Here is a 21,079-nt window from a genome sequence, read left to right on the forward strand (position 1 = left end):
CCAGCTAATTTATACTGCTAGAGATGGCTTCTACTTTTCTTTTCTAAGAAAGTCATAGTTGGCTGCAGGCAAACTTACCAGTTGAGAATATCATTTCATTAAGCCTGTCTTCACATTGCTTCCTTAGCATTTTGCAGGATGAGAGGAGGGGTAGCAGGAACAATAGCTTCATGTTAATGAACTGCCTTGAATAGGTTCTGGATTTGAGGGTCCATGTCCAGCCTCACAAGAAGGCAAAAGGTCTGCTGCAAACCCAGTTTGATTTGAGGTGTGCTGGTAAGGACCTCTGCTCTTTCCAATGCTGGGCATAGTACCAGAATTTCCTCTGTTGGGGAATTTATTATACCTTTGAATCTTGGAGATTTCAGTTTCTTAAAAGATGTTTGCTAAAATGCAGATGCCCCAAGGAGAGGGGCATAATAAGGTTTCTTATCATCTAATAATTTAACTGATTTGAGTTTGACTTGCTTTGCAAGTATGACCCAAAGCAGGGGTGCATCCAGGTATTGTGGTACCTAAAACTTACACACTTTAGAGAAGGGATCTTTAAAAAAAGAATAAACATTTACCAATAAAAAATTAGTGAAGATTCTTAGAAGGGATCTGGACAACTAAAGCTTCATTAGTTTCATGGTAAGTCCACCTGTGGTCTAGGGTGGTGATGAACAACCTTTAGGATGCAGGGTGCATTAAATGTGTGTGAGTGGTTTGTTAAAAAATGTAGATTCTCAGTGCCTATCCTTCAAGATTCAGATTCAGTAGATCTGAGTTGGAGCCCTGGAACCTTGGAGCCTTTGTAGTCTGAGATGTCTACCTGTATTTCACACTTTGAGAAACATGGTCCAGCACAAAGTAGGCACCTGAGGGAAGGAGCAGGACCTTATTCTCCAGTTCATGGTTAAAGGTTTCAGTTATGCAAGATAAATAAGTTCTGGAGATCTACTATACAGCATAGTGCCTGTAGCTGACAGTACTATATTGTATATTTAAAATTTGCTAAGAGGATAGATCTTAGTGAGCTTACCAGAAGAAAACCTCCCCAAACAAACAATAAACTCCACAACACAATAATAATAAAGGAGCAGGGAGGAAACTTGGAGATAATGAATATTTTTATGGCCTTGATGGTGGTGATAGTTCCATGGGTATATACTTATCCCTAAATTCATTGAGATGTAGACATTAAATATGTACAGCTTTCTAAATGTCAATTCTACCTTGACAAAATGGTTAGAAAAGTAGGAAAAAGAAGCCAGAGATAACTTCTAAAGAAGGCAGTGGTCCTCATGGCTATGCAACTCCAGAGCCACATCCACAATCGCCGTTCTATTGCTTCTTCATGTCTTGTTCTTCTCTACATGAAAAATACACATTCTCTCACATGCCCACAAAATGAATGTAAGTCACAAAATGTCTAAATTTAGTGAATTGACTTATTGCATTTATTTATTTTGCAGGACAAAGCAAGAGAAAATGTAGGCTTTTTTCATAAAGAAGCATTTTCATTATTGAAAAGAAGACCTATATGTTTTTATATGGTAGCCACATTTCTTGGAAAATTGCAAGAAGGACATATGAGATCTCTGACATTACCCTCTGCAAGGGTAGTCCTTTGCCCATATATAAAGGAGAGATGAATGTTTGGGCAGGAAGAGGGACACAGGGCCAATGTGGCTGACTTGTGGTCCAATACATACTCTTCCACTCTTGGGGAACTAAGATCAACAGAGAAATATTTCTGTTTAGCTGGTTTCATAGTAAGAACCACATATGATGAGAGACTGTCGTTACTGTACTTTATTGCCATATAATACTCTTATACACAAATATGAGCTGCATGCCAGAAAGTCTTTGTATTAGTCAAGATTCTCCAGAGAAACAGAGACAATAAGATTCTTTTCCTAATAGGATGTGTTTTTTTTTTTTTTTTTTTTCTATATGCATACACATCTTATTAGGAAAAGAATTAACTCACATGATTTTGGAGGATGGCAAGTCTAAAATTTAGAGTGTGGGCCAGCTGGCTTAAGACCTAGGAGAGCTGATGTTCCAGTTCCAATAGGAAAGCTGGCAGCCTGGAGACCCAAGAAAGCTGATGGAACACATAAATTCTGAAAGCAATCTGCTGGATAATTCGTTCTTGTTTGGGCAGGCCAGTCTTTTTGTTCTATTGAGGCCTTCAACGGATTGGATGAGGCCCACCCACATTACAAGGATCAGTCTGCTTTATGCACAGTTCACTGATTTAAACGTTAACTTGATTCAGAAACACCCTCCAAGATGACATACAATTAAACATCATAGTCATATAAGTCATGGTTTTCTCTATTTCATTGTGGAGGACCAGCTCTGTGTGGGGCAGTGGGCCTCCTCTCAAGGCATTCACTGGAGCCAAGCACCTGCCATATGGAAACTTTCTATCATTGGCAAAGACCATCTGTTTTATTTTTGGGCATTTGGAAACCACCTAGCAAAAGAGGGTCTTAAACTCCTGAATGGTTTCTATTCCTGAGATTATACGGTAAGCACTTGCATGCTTCCCATCACTCACAGTGTTGAGGGTATCCATGAGACTATTTCCTAATTCTTACTTTTCCCCCAATCCAAGTATGATTTATCCTCCTTATCAATATAATGTTGCTTTATTTTCAGATTTGTCATTGTGCAGTTTATCATACTCCATGCTGTAATACAGGTAGTTCTGAACATGTTGAATCCACCTGTCCTTCCTTCCCCCTCTCCCCACCACTAATTTATGAGCTAGTTGAGAGCAGGTATTGTGGGTCACTTATCTTCATGTCCCTCATTACATCTAGCAATGAGCCTTGCTCATAGTAGGTGCTTAAATGGTATTGGTTGAAATTACTTGGACTGTATTTGTGGGGCTCTAAAATAGTCCTGACCAGTGCTTACTTGAAGTAAATTGGAAAATAGTTTTCTCAAACTATAGCCTGACAACCAGAGCCCTGGCATTTCAAATCTTGATCCTTGTGTTCCTGTAGCTCCTCCTAGTGGGAAGGTTGCAAAATTTCTTGGCTACAGGATTACTGCAGCCAAGTTATTACTGCTAGAAACAACAGGAACCACCACCAAATGAAACATAAACCCTTTGTAGGAAATATATATAGTTTAAATTTTTACCTTTTTTAAGGTTTATAGCTGGGCCCAAAGTTTCTAAAAGGTCTATTCAGCCTCTGTGAGGAGCAGCTTGCATTATTTTCGGAAATTTAACCCAAGGGTATTGATATACACCATGGCATTCTTTGGTAGCCAAGCATAGGGCTAAGAAGAGAACTATTTGGCTACTTCTTAATATTTAAGTGGATGAGCAGCAAACATCTTTCTCCATGTCCCTGAGCTCCATTCTGCAATTGCAGTTCAGCAGGGCGACAGTGCATTTACTGTGGCATGCTGTTGGCCCCATGCACTTCCCCCTTTCCCCCACAGATCTCGGCAGTGCCTTCTGCTTTGGTCCTGACAGGTAGGTCAGTTGGTTTCAGCCCGCCTGGCTGATTTATGCTGCATTAGGATCCCTTAAGCCTATGCTTCTGGTAGCCTGTACTTCAGATAAAAGTGTTTTTGATTTTTGCATTTCTCTATAGAAACCATAGCCTCTTTTCTTTAATCCCAATGTTTTGAAGGGATGTCTGGGTATTATGTATGCATGTTTAATGATTCATACTCCTAGGATTTTGAGTTTGTTTTTAACTGAACTGTATCTGTTCTCTTATAGAATTTTAGAAGTATTAAAAATAATGTAATAAGCTTTTGCAATGTCTGTTTTTAGGAGGTTGATTGCAGTAATTTTTTTTTAAACCAACTGATGCACAGTATACAGTACATTCCCCAAATCTGTTGTGTATAGGGTAAAAAATCTTCAAATGGAAAAATCTTCCTTCTTTGCTGTGAGCAAAATAATTAACTATTTGACCACTGATCCATACCAGTGAATGTGATGCCCCTTAGCTTTTCTGAGGTTATGCATAACTCTTGTCTATCCAGCTTCATAAACTGTGGAATAGGCTTTCTGGAGACAAAGATCTGAGAGTGAATGTTATAACATGAATCAGCCCTAGCTACAAATTTGATGTAGTGTTTGCTGGAATTGACAGCAAAAGGCAACATTAATCCATATACTAGTGCAGCAGTGGTTTCATTTCATCCCTCTGCAACTACGTGACTTGGAATATATTTGTGTTTTCATTTTATTTCAGCTCCTTTGAGCAGACAGTATGGTACCTTTTTGAGACATGACATAGGTTGGAAGCAATACAGTTTATACCTGTGCAGTATTCCTCATTAGAGAAGCATTTCTCAGTTAAGATTGTTGTCTGTCTACCTGGAAACATAAAACATAAAGTGATACTGTAAGGATAAAGACTATCAATGTATGGTTGGCTCAGTTAACTGGAACCTCTGTGTTCACTCTTCTAGGTATACTCTGCTTTGTCAGAATCTCTTTTGTGATCTAGGACAAGGTATATTATTTCATTTTCTACTCTTAGATTAATTATGTGGGATTTCATTGTATGTTGCTATATTTACCCTGGAGTTAAATATGTATTCTTCTCTTCATTCAATCTAGTGATTTCACATTTGATTACCTTGAGATAATTAGAGATGGAAGTTCTGTGGTTGGTGGGGAACCAATCAACAATTTAAAAATTTTTGTTATGGATTATCATACCCACATATTTATTGGCAGAAGATAGATAATAATTTAATAATTTAACTGGCAGAAGAAAATCTAGAAGTGGCATTTTTTTTCAGGGAAAAAATCCCAAAATTGGCTAAATCTCTTCTATCACAAAGCTTTTTAAAGAATAATGGGGGAGTGAGGGATACTTATAAACCACTGATTTCTTTACTCTTCTCTAGACACACCATCTACAATTGATACTTGACATTTTTCTTATGTACACACTTTTCAGTGTGTTGACAACAGTTTTAACGAAAAGTACATGTAAGTATATGTGCTATTATTAGTTTGTGTTAATGACCAAGCTATAATCACACACTGAACATTTTGTCAAGTTGTGTTTGAGGGGTCACTGGGTTCTCTCGTATGTTGAGAAGCTTTCTGGCCCAACTTAATTAGTACTTCTCAGAGAAAACAAGCCTGTTGGCCTGGAAACTTACTCCATCTTTGGACAAGTGGAAGATTAGAGTCTTTTTCTAATTAACAGTTATCTACAGCACATAGCCTATAGGTGATAGTATAAATTGCATGCTGAAAAATGCTACCTGAAAACAATGATCTAACATGGAATGACAGAGAGAGGGTCTTGGTACTTATCTCTAATAGTGTCTTTGGGGCAAGGACAACTCCCTTTGATGCAGACTTTACTCTGGAAGGAGTTGGGACAGGCCTAGGTTACTGCAGGTGATGGGGAGTATCTTACTACTTGTTGGATAAATACTTCTGTTTATCTCAGTCACAACCCTCAAATTTCCATGGAGCAAGGAATTATCTTTAGAAAAGTATCCTAACTAGTTCTTGCCTCTTTCTGGAAATCTCTTCCCAAAATAATTGCTTGACTTTCTCCTCACGTCCATCAGATGTTTCTTCACATGTCACCTTTACATTGAGGCCTTGGATACCATCCTATTTGAAATTTCAACCTGCCCCTCACACACACACACACACACACACACACACACACACACACACACACGCACATACACAGACACACACACAACACACGCAAACATACACAGACACACAACACACACACACAAACACACACACAAACATACACACACACACACTTCATATCTCCTTCCCTGTTTTTTCTTTTTAGCATGCATTACTATGTAGAATATAAAATATTTTATTTTTTCTAAATTTGGTTATTGCTTGTATTCCCAACTAGAATATAAGTTCCATGAGGGCAGGAACTTTTGTCTGTCATGTTCATTGTTGTAGTCCTGGTGCCTTGAATAGTCCCTGGCATATTTAACAATGAAAAAATTGTTGAATGTATGAATGAGGAAAAGGAAGGACAGAAAGGAAGGAAGAGGCACTCGCAAAGGTATTGATTCCAGACTCTAGAAGCCCTTTTAACTTTCAAAATTGGGCCAAAATGTTTCAGTCTTTTTTTTTCATTAAGGTAGAAATAAATTCGGGAATGCTATACCTTCTCATTAATGGAGAGGATTGCAATCAAATAGAGCTATCTACCGTTAAATAGAGGGGGCTTCAATTCATTGGGTTAGTGAAGAAGGAGAAAAGATATAATAAATCAGGCAGTGATGCCAAAGAGCATATTGGTCAGGGATGTTTTATATCTTGTTAACTGGGGTAGAAGTGGGATTGTGGAGAAGAGGTAGCATGACAATGAGGAAGGAGAGGGTGACGGAAGAGGAAGAGGTATAAAGTATACAACTAAATCAATCTGGTTTTAAGAACAAGTTTTTTCAAACAAATTTATTTTCTTGCTTTTGACCATGTGTCATTTAACGATGGAGCTATATCTGCCCTGAGAAATGCATCGTTAGGTGATTTTGTTGTGGTGCAAAGAGTGTACTTACACAAACTTAGATGGTATAGTCTAATACACACTTAGGCTAGAATGTATAGTTGTACAGTGTGTATATCTATACCTGGATATAGTGTAGTTTATTGCTTCTAGGCGGCAAACCTGTACAGCATGTTACTGTACTGAACAATGTAGGCAATTGTAACATAATAGGATTTGGATATATAAACATAGAAAAGGTATAGTAAAAATATTGCGTAAAAGATAAAAAATGGTACACCTGTATAGGGTACTTACCAAGAATGGAGCTTGCAGGACTGAAAGTTGCTCTGAGTGAGTCAGTGAGTGAGTGGTGAGGGAATGTGAAGACATCAGGACATTGACTATATACTACCATAGACTATAGGACATTACTGTACACTACCATAGACTTTATAAACGCTTAGGCTACACTAAATTTCCAAAAAATTTTTCTTTCTTCAATAATAAATTAACCTTAGCTTACTGCAACTATTTTACTTTATAACCTTTAAATATTTGTAAACATTTTTATTCTCTCTTTTTTTTTTTTTTTTTTTTGAGATGGAGTTTCACTCTTGTGGCCTAGGCTGGAGTGCAATGGCACGATCTCGGCTCACCGCAAGCTCCGCCCCCGCCCCCCGCCCCCCTCTCCGGTTCAAGCGATTCTCCTGTCTCAGTCTCCCAAGTAGCTGGGATTATAGGCACCTGCCACCACGCCTGGCCAATTTTTGTATTTTTAGTAGAGATGGAGTTTCTCCATGTTGATCAGGCTGGTCTTGAACTCCTGACCTCAGGTGATTCTCCTGCCTGGCCCTTCCAAAGGGCTGGGGTTACAAACGTGAGCCACCACGCTCGGCCAACTTTTTTACTCTTTTGTAATAAAACCTAGCCTAAAACACAAATACATCATACAGCTGTACAGAAAAACCTTTCTTTATATCCTTATTCCATAAGCTTTTTCATATTTTTAATATTTTAAATTTTTTTTTACTTTTGAAACTCTTTGTTAAAAATGAAGACACAAACACAGTAGCCTAGGCCTGCACAGGGTCAGGATCACCAATATCACCGTCTTCCCTCCATGTTTTGTCCCACTGGAAGGTCTTCATGGGCAATATCATATCTCCTATGATAACAATGCCTTCTTCTGAAATACCTTCTGAAGGATCTGTGGCTGTTTTACAGTTAACTTTTTCTTTTAATAAGTCAAAGGAGTTCACTCTAAAATAATGATAAAAGTATAGTATAGTAAATACATAAACCAGTAACATAGTTGTTTATCATTTTCAAGTATTATGTACTACACATAATTGTACTACACATAATTGTATGTGCCATACTTATGTGTGCCTGGCAGTACATTAGGTTTGTTTACACCAGCAGTACCATAAACATGTGAGTAATGCATTGCTCTTTAACATTAGGACAGCTACAATGTCACCAGGTGATAGGAATTTTCCAGCTCCATTATGATCTTATGAGACCACTGTCCCATAAGATCATTCAATGTTGACAAAACATCATTATGCGGTGCATGACTACATAAGTTTTAGATATTAAAAGACTTATTTTTAACTTCAAAATATAAAACAGAAACTGCTGGGCATATGTTAGATTTTATTCTAGAAATGGTGCTGTAAATGAAAATATTTAAGTTAAAACTGATGTTTCTAATCAAATAATGTGGCCTTCCTAACAAAGAATCTGTTCCCATTCTTTTTGGAAATTACCACAGATACCATATTACGTTAACTAAAATTATAAACTTGTACATTATAAAGATTTTTTAAAAAGTGTGTGTAAATTGATTAATCAGCAATTTAAAAATTCATATGGAAACCAAAAAGAGCCTGCGTAGTCAAAGCAAGAGTTGGCAAAAAGAACAAATCTGGAGGCATTACACTACCTGATTTCAAACTATACTATAAGGCCATAGTCACCAAAACCGCATGGTAACCCAGTATAAAAATAGGCACATAGACCAATGGAACAGAATAGAGAACTAAGAAATAAATCCAAATACTTAGCCAACTGATCTTTGACAAAGTAAACAAAACCATAAAGTGGGGAAAGGACACTCTTTTCAACAAATGGTGCTGGGATAATTGGCTAGCCACATATAGGAGAATAAAACTGGGTCCTCATCTCTCACCTTATACAAAAATCAATTCAAATGGATTAAGGACTTAAATCTAATACCTGAAACTATAAAAATTCTAGGAGATAACACTGGAAAAACACTTCTAGACATTGGCTTAGGTAAGGATTTCATTACCAAGAACTCAAAAGCAAATGCAAAGAAAGGTAAATAGTTGGGACTTAATTAAGCTAAAGAGCTTTTGCACTGGAGAAGGAACAGTCAGCAGAGTAAATGGACAGCCCACAAAGTGGGAGGCAGTCTTCACAATCTATACATCTGACCAAGAACTAATATCCAGAATCTAAAAGGAACTCAAACGAATCAGTAAAAAAAACCCCAAACAATCCCATCAAAAAGTGGGCTAAGGATATGAATGGACAGTTCTCAAAAGAAGATATACAAATGGCCAACAAACATATTAAAAAATGCTCAGCATCACCAATGATCAGGGAAATGCAAATCAAAACCACAATGCAATGCCACCTTACTCCTGCAAGAATGGCCATAATAAAAAAATCAAAAACAGTGGATGTTGGCATGGATGTGGTGATCAGGGAACACTTCTACACTGCTGGTGGGAATATAAACTAGTACAGCCACTATGGAAAACAGTGTGGAGATTCCTTAAAGAACTAAAAGTAGAACTACTATTTGATCCAGCAATCCCATTACTGGGTATCTACCCAGAGGAAAAGAAGTCGTTACACGAAAAAGATACTTGCACACGCATGTTTATAGCAGCACAATTTGCAATTGCAAAATCGTGGAACCAACCCAAATGCCTATCAATCAACGAGTGGATAAAGAAACTGTGGTATATATACATGATGGAATACTACTCAGCCATAAAAAGGAATGAATTAATGGCATTCACAGCAACCTGGATGAGAATGGAGACTATTCTAAGTGTAGGAACTGAGGAATGGAAAACCAAACATGGTATGTTCTCACTGATATGTGGGAGCTAAGCTATGAGGATGCAAAGGCATAGGAATGATACAGTGGACTTTCGGGAATTGGCGGAAAGGATGGGGGGGGGGTGAGGGATAAAAGACTACAAATAGGGTGCAGTGTATACTGCTCAGGTGATACCAAAATCTCACAAATCACCACTAAAGAACTTACTCATGTAACCAAATACCACCTGTACTCCAATAACTTATGGAAAAATAAAAAGAATAATATAGAAAATTGTGTTTGGTAATACAATTATAGTTCTTAGCTTACTCTTTATAATTTCCACTTTATTTTTATGACAAAATAAATCAGAATTGGAAGTAATATCTTCATTAGAATAGATTCATTCAGATATTCTGCCTAGGGGAGATTTTCACAGGCATTTTTAAAGAAGTGTTTTGGCGGTTACCTAGGGACACTTGATAATTTCTTAGAGGACAATCACAGAAGCCTCTGCTTTTTTGCTAATGCAAATTGCCATGTAGCAAATAATTTCTTGTCTCCTCTGCTGCCTTCAAACAGAAAGGCTAAGTTGAGCTCCCATTTCATCAGTACCAACCGTTTCATTCACATCCTGATGTCATGCAGGGGCAGACCTTATGAACAAACCTTGATTTGCACTGAAATTTTCATCCTTTGATACCTTACCATGTTCCTGCTTCTCACTGTCAGATAGCCTCAAAGCCTTGGCTTGGCCGTACTTAAGGTACACAGGGCTGAGCTTGATCCCAAATCCACAGAAAAAAACCTTTTCCATCTTATGCACAAGTTGTGCATGTGGTCATTTAGTGGTAGATTGCAACTGTCACTTAGAATACTACTTTTTCTTTTTAGAAGCAATCTTAAGGTTTGAGTACAATCATGTAATGATACGTCTTTTGTGACAAATGTGCCATAATTTCTACATTTAAATGAGTATTTTCCTTAAAGGTAATCACACTGGGACAAGATAAACATTTAAATAATATTGCCATAGTTCAAATGTTTTTTAAACCTCTATTAAACTGCTTTCAGAGATAGTTTATGAGCAACACAAAACACAATAAAACCAGTCTTATTACTTTATAGTAACAGGATAAGTCTCTTGGTCCCTTATTCTCACCACTCACCTTATCATTTCTTTGTATTTCTCGTTCTTTCAACAATCAATATATGTCAGCCATGCATTAGGTTCTGGGGATGCCATGGTGAATAAGCCTCTTTCATATTGTCTAGCAAGGAGAGTGAAGATATAGGCCCCTCTGCAAGCAGATTGAGACGTACTGCTAGATTATGAGGAAAAGAAATGTACCTTGTTAACTTCTCTATCTTTAGCACCTAACATGGTGACTAGCATATAGGCACTGACTTGATAATTGATTAATAATTTAGTTAGTGGTTTATTAACTTTAAATGCCTTAAGTTGATAATATGGGAAGAGTGCTTGGATCATTGAAAATTGATACACTGTAATTTGAAAACTGCCAACATAATAACAAGGAAGAAGTGTTCTAATTACCACTTTGTTGTCAGAAACTTTGTTGTTACAGGTGGAAATAAAATAGGAGGTAATGCTATGTGCTTCAGAAACTCACAAAAGATATCCAATGATCTTCTTTTTCTTTCTTTCAAGTATGGTGTGATGTAGTTCACGTCTAATTGCATTGCTGTAAAGGAATACCAGAGGCTGGGTAATTTATAAAGAAAAGAATTTATTTGTCTTAGGGTTCTGCAGGATATACACGAAGTGTGGCACCAGCATCTGCTTCTGGTGAAGGCTTCATGAAGCTTCCATCCATGACAGAAGGTGAAGGTGAGCAGGCATCGCATGGCGAAAGAGGAGGAGAGAGAAGGGAGGAGGTGCCAGGCTCTTTTTAACAATGTGATCTCCTGGGAACTAATACAGCTAGAACTCACTCATTACCATGAGGATAGCACTAAGACATTCATGAGGGATCCACCTCCACTACCCAAACACCCCCCACTTGGCCCCACCTCCAACATTTGGGGATCAAATTTCAGTGTGAGATTTAGAGAGGGGACAAATATCCAAATTACATCAGCTTTTGGAAGAGATTCTGTGATGGCTTACCCAATATGTGCTCCCTACTATCCTTCCACTTTCTAACAGAGCCCAGATTTTGTCCAGGTATCAATTCTTCTTGATGGGGCTGACCCCATTTCAGACCATAGGGGGTGGGTCTTAATAGATGTAAGAGAGGTCCTGGTAGTCCCATTCTCCTTGCCAAAGATTGATTGGTTTAGGCACAAGTACGTGACCCAACTCCAGAAAGGACTTCTGGGAAATGTTTCTTCATTTTCCTCAGAACTGTTGCCAGCATCATGCTACAAGCCTGAAGGGAAGGTCTCCTGACAGAGAAGGACAGAGACCAGGGAAACACAGAGAAGGAGAGACAAAGCCTTGACATACCACACCAGTGCCTGGCCTACCTATGAACTTCTCAGTATGTGAAATTTAAAACACTTTATTTTAAAGGTCTGTTTTATGCAGGGTTTTCTGTTACTTGTGGCCACAGACAACCTAACCTAGGTCTCTTGACTTGAATTGTGGTGTCTGTCCCTCCTTCTCTGACAGATAGCACCTGCACATTGATAAGGAGGCTATAAACAATGACTAGGTGGTTACTGACCTGTGTCTAGGTGTGTTTGTTGGTAACTTCACATTGCAAGGAACAGCAGCAACTCAATTTTCCTCAGGCAATGTGGCTGTTTTAAAGATATGTCAGAAAGTAAGGAAGCAGAAGAAACTATTTCAGTACTTGGGCAATTCATCCTTACAGATGGCCAAAAAGACCATATTTAGGATACTATATAACCCTTTTGCACCAAAAGCAGCTATAGTAGTAAATAATTCTCATGATTCAGGTTCTGCCTTCTGCTTTTACTTCTTCCTACCATAATTCTGTCTGTTTCTATTGCTGCCAAATGCTCTCAGCTCTCAACTTCATCGCTTTCCCCTGCCATGTGGTTTCTGCTTCCTGCCTTTTCTTGACACATCTTTCAGCTTCTGTCTATGCTCTACTATCTCTTGACCCTTCCCGAGGTATTTGGAGTTTCAAATCTCCAGGTGATATAATGGCTTCATCTCAAGGATGAGCCTGTCTTCATACTTGAGATGGTACTATCCAACACAAAACTATCCGGATGGGCCAAGCTCCCTTGTCTCTTTACCATCAGCTGCTGATCTCCCCTCAAGTCCAGCTGCCTCTGGGTCAGGTATGTAACCTGTTCAATCCGTGTGGGAAGATTGCAGTATCTCATAGCAAGTCATGGAGTCTTATTCAGAGGAAAACTCTTCTGGATGTCTTGTGAAGAAGATGATGGCATGTGGCAGGTGCTTTAGAATATCAGTGTCAGGGATTATTTAGTTAGTATAAATTATTATTCAGTATGTTATGAGACCAGGAAATGTGACTGAGGAATGTGCCCTTCCCCTAGCCCTTGACCTTCCTTAGACCTACTAATACTTGATATGGTGTCATAATTTCTTCTTTGTCCTCTACAACCTCTTTCTCTTTCATGTTCCCTTTTCAGTTCCCCAACTAGCCCTCCACAAGTCTAGTGGTCTGCTTACCCAGATCATGCATTCTACCCATAGACCATGATTAGCTACCACACCATGCTTTCCATTTTCTCTACCCTGATCATGACCAACCTGTAGTCTCTTGATCAAAACATGCCAAGGCAAGAAGTGTGGCCAACCACTGGAAGTTCTTAGAGGTATACTAATATGCAGAGAAAGAACAAACACTTATTCAGTAACTACAATGTAGTAGGCACTGTACCTGATGCTTTATGTGGTAAGAAAATAGCACCATTGTAGGCAACTATTGTGTCTATCCAGTTTGTTGTGAAAAAGTGACCATACTGGTCATTTGAATATGATTTTTGGTGATTATGATGATGAAGTGTTTTTGTTGTAGAAGCTTGTGTTTGTAGTGTTAAATTGTGAATGGGATTCATTTTCCTTAAGAGCAGCCAGAAAATATTCAGTGTAATACTGTTACCTTTATATTGTTTTTAGCCCTTTTCCCAGTTACTTTGGACAGTAGATTTTTGGTTCCTGTTTATAAAAACTGAGGAAGAGAAAAAATATAACAAGGCAAATATCCTCAGCATGGTTATTTCTGATTGTTTAGTTTGTGTTGTTAGCATCCTGGATATACCTGGTGCTGAAATGAACATGCGCTTTCGAGAGAAGTTGTATTTTGAAGTAATTAAAACATCCAATATTTTAAAAATTTTACTTTAAGTTCCAGGATACAAGTGCAGAATGTGTAGGTTTGTTCCATAGGTATACATGTGCCATGGTGCTTTGCTGCACCTAACGGCCTGATCATCTAGGTTTTAAGCCCCGCATGCATTAGCTATTTGTCCTAATGCTCTCCGTCCCCTTTCCTCCCAAACCCTCACCTGGCCCCAGTGTGTGTTGTTCCCCTCCCTGTGTCCATGTGTTCTCATTGTTCAACTCCCACTTATGAGTGAGAACATGGGGTGTTTGATTTTGATTTTCTGTTCCTGTGTTAGTTTGCTGAGGATGATGGCTTCCAGCTTCATTCATGCCCCTGCAAAGGACGTGATCTTATTCCTTTTTATGACTGCATAATATTTCATGGTGTATATGTACCACATATTCTTTATCCAGTCTATTATTGATGGGCATTTGGATTGGTTCCATGTCTTTGCTATTGTAAATAGTGCTGCAGTAAACATATGTGTGCATGTGTCTTGATAGTAGAATGATTTATATTCCTTTGGGTATATACCCAGTAATGGGGTTGCTGGGTCAAAGGAATTTCTGGTACTAGATCCTTCAGGAATCGCCACACTGTCTTCCAAAATGGTTGAACTAGTTTACACTCCCACCAACACTGCCAAAGCGTCCCTATTTCTCCACAGCCTTGACAGCATCTATTGTTTCTTGACTTTTTAATAATCGCCATTCTGACTGGCATGAGATGGTATCTCATTGTGGTTTTGATTTGCATTTCTCTAATGATCAGTTATAAAACATCCAATCTTAAAAAAAATCATTTATTGTTTACAGTTCTATAAGAGCTGATTTCCAGACATAGAAGTTAGTTGAAGGAAATTTATTTTTAGAAAACAAGAAGGAAACTCCAACCCAGGAAGCAGGTAAGTATTTTCATAGTGACTTATAAGACAAAGAAAAGGGGATGGAGATAAGACCACTTGTAAGTAAAGGAATATCTGATTCAAGATTATTCTTAAATAACTACACAATTCATTTAGAGGTTTATTTTTATCCATCTATTTTTCTTTCTACTGTATTATGTGTATTATGGTGTCTGTCACTAAGATATAGGTATAACCTGGAATTGCATTAGTGAAGTTGTTTTTTCTTTTTTTTTTTGAAACTCAAAACATATGTTTAATAACACTGGTTAAATGAGTTAAAAACAAAACAAAAAAAGTCTTATGACATCATAAAGATGGTATGCATGTATCTTTTTCCATTTACTTTAATATTTCTTTTTTTTTTTATTTCCCCTTTTGTTTTCTTTTTTTTTTTTTAATTTATTTATTATTATTATACTTTAAGTTGTAGGGTACATGTGCATAACGTGCAGGTTTGTTACATATGTATACTTGTGCCATGTTGCTGTGCTGCACCCATCAACTCGTCATTTACATCAGGTATAACTCCCAATGCAATCCCTCCCCCCTCCCCCCTCCCCATGATATGCCCCGGTGTGTGATGTTCCCCTTCCTGAGTCCGAGTGATCTCATTGTTCAGTTCCCACCTATGAGTGAGAACATGCGGTGTTTGGTTTTCTGTTCTTGTGATAGTTTGCTAAGAATGATGGATTCCAGCTGCATCCAAGTCCCTACAAAGGACTCAAACTCATCCTTTTTTATGGCTGCATAGTATTCCATGGTGTGTATGTGCCACATTTTCTTAATCCAATCTGTCACTGATGGACATTTGGGTTGATTCCAAGTCTTTGCTATTGTGAATAGTGCTGCAATAAACATACGTGTGCATGTGTCTTTATAGCAGCATAATTTATAATCCTTTGGGTATATACCCAGTAATGGGATGGCTGGGTCGTATGGTACATCTAGTTCTAGATCCTTGAGGAATCGCCATACTGTTTTCCATAATGGTTGAACTAGTTTACAATCCCACCAACAGTGTAAAAGTGTTCCTATTTCTCCACATCCTCTCCAGCACCTGTTGTTTCCTGACCTTTTAATGATCGCCATTCTAACTGGTGTGAGATGGTATCTCATTGTGGTTTTGATTTGCATTTCTCTGATGGCCAGTGATGATGAGCATTTTTTCATGTGTCTGTTGGCTGTATGAATGTCTTCTTTTGAGAAATGTCTGTTCATATCCTTTGCCCACTTTTTGATGGGGTTGTTTGTTTTTTTCTTGTAAATTTGTTTGAGTTCTTTGTAGGTTCTGGATATTAGCCCTTTGTCAGATGAGTAGATTGCAAAAATTTTCTCCCATTCTGTAGGTTGCCTGTTCACTCTGATGGTAGTTTCTTTTGCTGTGCAGAAGCTCTTTAGTTTAATGAGATCCCATTTGTCAATTTTGGCTTTTGCTGCCGTTGCTTTTGGTGTTTTAGACATGAAGTCTTTGCCCATGCCTATGTCCTGAATGGTACTACCTAGGTTTTCCTCTAGGATTTTTATGGTATTAGGTCTAACATTTAAGTCTCTAATCCATCTTGAATTAATTTTCGTATAGGGAGTAAGGAAAGGATCCAGTTTCAGCTTTCTACTTATGGCTAGCCAATTTTCCCAGCACCATTTATTAAATAGGGAATCCTTTCCCCATTTCTTGTTTCTCTCAGGTTTGTCAAAGATCAGATGGCTGTAGATGTGTGGTATTATTTCTGAGGACTCTGTTCTGTTCCATTGGTCTATATCTCTGTTTTGGTACCAGTACCATGCTGTTTTGGTTACTGTAGCCTTGTAGTATAGTTTGAAGTCAGGTAGCGTGATGCCTCCAGCTTTGTCCCTTTGACTTAGGATTGTCTTGGAGATGCGGGCTCTTTTTTGGTTCCATATGAACTTTAAAGCAGTTTTTTCCAATTCTGTGAAGAAACTCATTGGTAGCTTGATGGGGATGGCATTGAATCTATAAATTACCTTGGGCAGTATGGCCATTTTCACGATATTGATTCTTCCTATCCATGAGCATGGTATGTTCTTCCATTTGTTTGTGTCCTCTTTTATTTCACTGAGCAGTGGTTTGTAGTTGTCCTTGAAGAGGTCCTTTACATCCCTTGTAAGTTGGATTCCTAGGTATTTGATTCTCTTTGAAGCAATTGTGAATGGAAGTTCATTCCTGATTTGGCTCTCTGTTTGTCTGTTACTGGTGTATAAGAATGCTTGTGATTTTTGCACATTAATTTTGTATCCTGAGACTTTGCTGAAGTTGCTTATCAGCTTAAGGAGATTCTGGGCTGAGACAATGGGGTTTTCTAAATATACAATCATGTCATCTGCAAACAGGGACAGTTTGACTTCTTCTTTTCCTAACTGAATACCCTTGATTTCTTTCTCTTGCCTGATTGCCCTAGCCAGAACTTCCAACACTATGTTGAATAGGAGTGGTGAGAGAGGGCATCCCTGTCTTGTGCCAGTTTTCAAAGGGAATTTTTCCAGTTTTTACCCATTCAGTATGATATTGGCTGTGGGTTTGTCATAAATAGCTCTTATTATTTTGAGGTACGTTCCATCAATACCGAATTTATTGAGCGTTTTTAGCATGAAGGGCTGTTGAATTTTGTCAAAAGCCTTTTCTGCATCTATTGAGATAATCATGTGGTTCTTGTCTTTGGTTCTGTTTATATGCTGGATTATGTTTATTGATTTGCGAATGTTGAACCAGCCTTGCATCCCACGGATGAAGCCCACTTGATCATGGTGGATAAGCTTTTTGATGTGTTGCTGAATCCGGTTTGCCAGTATTTTATTGAGAATTTTTGCATCGATGTTCATCAGGGATATTGGTCTAAAATTCTCTTTTTTTGTTGTGTCTCTGCCAGGCTTTGGTATCAGGATGATGTTGGCCTCATAAAATGAGTTAGGGAGATTTCCCTCTTTTTCTATTGATTGGAATAGTTTCAGAAGGAATGGTACCAACTCCTCCTTGTACCTCTGGTAGAATTCAGCTGTGAATCCATCTGGTCCTGGACTTTTTTTGGTTGGTAGGCTATTAATTGTTGCCTCAATTTCAGAGCCTGCTATTGGTCTATTCAGGGATTCAACTTCTTCCTGGTTTAGTCTTGGAAGAGTGTAAGTGTCCAGGAAATTATCCATTTCTTCTAGATTTTCCAGTTTATTTGCGTAGAGGTGTTTATAGTATTCTCTGATGGTAGTTTGTATTTCTGTGGGGTCGGTGGTGATATCCCCTTTATCATTTTTAATTGCGTCGATTTGATTCTTCTCTCTTTTCTTCTTTATTAGTCTGGCTAGTGGTCTGTCAATTTTGTTGATCTTTTCAAAAAACCAACTCCTGGATTCATTGACTTTTTGGAGGGTTTTTTGTGTCTCTATCTCCTTCAGTTCTGCTCTGATCTTAGTTATTTCTTGCCTTCTGCTAGCTTTCGAATGTGTTTGCTCTTGCTTCTCTAGTTCTTTTAATTGCGATGTTAGAGTGTCAATTTTAGATCTTTCCAGCTTTCTCTTGTGGGCATTTAGTGCTCTAAATTTCCCTCTACACACTGCTTTAAATGTGTCCCAGAGATTCTGGTATGTTGTATCTTTGTTCTCATTGGTTTCAAAGAACATCTTTATTTCTGCCTTCATTTCGTTATGTACCCAGTAGTCATTCAGGAGCAGGTTGTTCAGTTTCCATGTAGTTGAGCGGTTTTGATTGAGTTTCTTAGTCCTGAGTTCTAGTTTGATTGCACTGTGGTCTGAGAGACAGTTTGTTATAATTTCTGTCCTTGTACATTTGCTGCGGAGTGCTTTACTTCCAATTACATGGTCAATTTTGGAGTAAGTACGATGTGGTGCTGAGAAGAATGTATATTCTGTTGATTTGGGGTGGAGAGTTCTATAGATGTCTATTAGGTCTGCTTGCTGCAGAGATGAGTTCAATTCCTGGATATCCTTGTTAACTTTGTCTCGTTGATCTTTCTAATGTTGACAGTGGAGTGTTGAAGTCTCCCATTATTATTGTATGGGAGTCTAAGTCTCTTTGTAAGTCTCTAAGGACTTGCTTTATGAATCTGGGTGCTCCTGTATTGGGTGCATATATATTTAGGATAGTTAGCTCTTCCTGTTGAATTGATCCCTTTACCATTATGTAATGGCCTTCTTTGTCTCTTTTGATCTTTGATGGTTTAAAGTCTGTTTTATCAGAGACTAGTATTGCAACCCCCGCTTTTTTTTGTTCTCCATTTGCTTGGTAAATCTTCCTCCATCCCTTTATTTTGAGCCTATGTATGTCTCTGCGTGTGAGATGGGTCTCCTGAATACAGCAGACTGATGGGTCTTGACTCTTGATCCAGTTTGCCAGTCTGTCTTTTAATTGGAGCATTTAGTCCATTTACATTTAAGGTTAATATTGTTATGTGTGAACTTGATCCTGCCATTATGATATTAACTGGTTATTTTGCTCGTTAGTTGATGCAGTTTCTTCCTAGCCTCAATGGTCTTTACATTTTGGCATGTTTTTGCAATGGCTGGTACCGGTTGTTCCTTTCCATGTTTAGTGCTTCCTTCAGGGTCTCTTGTAAGGCAGGCCTAGTGGTGACAAAATCTCTAAGCATTTGCTTATCTGTAAAGGATTTTATTTCTCCTTCACTTATGAAACGTAGTTTGGCTGGATATGAAATTCTGGGTTGAAAATTCTTTTCTTTAAGAATGTTGAATATTGGCCCCCACTCTCTTCTGGCTTGTAGAGTTTCTGCCGAGAGATCTGCTGTTAGTCTGATGGGCTTCCCTTTGTGGGTAACCCGACTTTTCTCTCTGGCTGCCCTTAAGATTTTTTCCTTCATTTCAACTTTGGTGAATCTGGCAATTATGTGTCTTGGAGTTGCTCTTCTCGAGGAGTATCTTTGTGGCGTTCTCTGTATTTCCTGGATTTGAATGTTGGCCTGCCCTACTAGGTTGGGGAAGTTCTCCTGGATGATATCCTGAAGAGTGTTTTCCAACTTGGTTCCATTTTCCCCCTCACTTTCAGGCACCCCAATCAGACGTAGATTTGGTCTTTTTACATAATCCCATACTTCTTGCAGGCTTTGTTCATTTCTTTTTCTTCTTTGTTCTTTTGGTTTCTCTTCTCGCTTCATTTCATTCATTTGATCCTCAATCGCTGATACTCTTTCTTCCAGTTGATCGAGTCGGTTACTGAAACTTGTGCATTTGTCACGTATTTCTCGTGTCATGGTTTTCATCTCTTTCATTTCGTTTAGGACCTTCTCTGCATTAATTACTCTAGCCATCAATTCTTCCACTTTTTTTTCAAGATTTTTAGTTTCTTTGCGCTGGGTACATAATTCCTCCTTTAGCTCTGAGAAATTTGATGGACTGAAGCCTTCTTCTCTCATCTCGTCAAAGTCATTCTCCGTCCAGCTTTGATCCGTTGCTGGCGATGAGCTGCGCTCCTTTGCCGGGGGAGATGCGCTCTTATTTTTTGAATTTCCAGCTTTTCTGCCCTGCTTTTTCCCCATCTTTGTGGTTTTATCTGCCTCTGGTCTTTGATGATGGTGATGTACTGATGGGGTTTTGGTGTAGGTGTCCTTCCTGTTTGATAGTTTTCCTTCTAACAGTCAGGACCCTCAGCTGTAGGTCTGTTGGAGATTGCTTGAGGTCCACTCCAGACCCTGTTTGCCTGGGTATCAGCAGCAGAGGCTGCAGAAGATAGAATATTTCTGAACAGCGAGTGTACCTGTCTGATTCTTGCTTTGGAAGCTTCCTCTCAGGGGTGTACTCCTCCCTGTGAGGTGTGGGGTGTCAGACTGCCCCTAGTGGGGGGGATGTCTCCCAGTTAGGCTACTCAGGGGTCAGGGACCCACTTGAGCAGGGAGTCTGTCCCTTCTCAGATCTCAACCTCCGTGTTGGGAGATCCACTGCTCTCTTCAAAGCTGTCAGACAGAGTCGTTTGCGTCTGCAGAGGTGTCTGCTGCGTTTGTTTAGTTTACTGTGCCCTGTCCCCAGAGGTGGAGTCTACAGAGACAGGCAGGTTTCCTTGAGCTGCTGTGAGCTCCACCCAGTTCGAGCTTCCCAGCAGCTTTGTTTACCTACTTAAGCCTCAGCAATGGCGGGCGCCCCTCCCCCAGCCTGGCTGCTGCCTTCCCGGTAGATCACAGACTGCTGTGCTAGCAATGAGGGAGGCTCCGTGGGTGTGGGACCCTCCCGGCCAGGTGTGGGATATGATCTCCTGGTGTGCCTGTTTGCTTAAAGCGCAGTATTGGGGTGGGAGTTACCCGATTTTCCAGGTGTTGTGTGTCTCAGTTCCCCTGGCTAGGAAAAGGGACTCCCTTCCCCCTTGGGC

The sequence above is a fragment of the Macaca nemestrina genome, chromosome X (assembly GCF_043159975.1).
Source record: "Macaca nemestrina isolate mMacNem1 chromosome X, mMacNem.hap1, whole genome shotgun sequence".
Taxonomy (NCBI): Eukaryota; Metazoa; Chordata; class Mammalia; order Primates; family Cercopithecidae; genus Macaca; species Macaca nemestrina.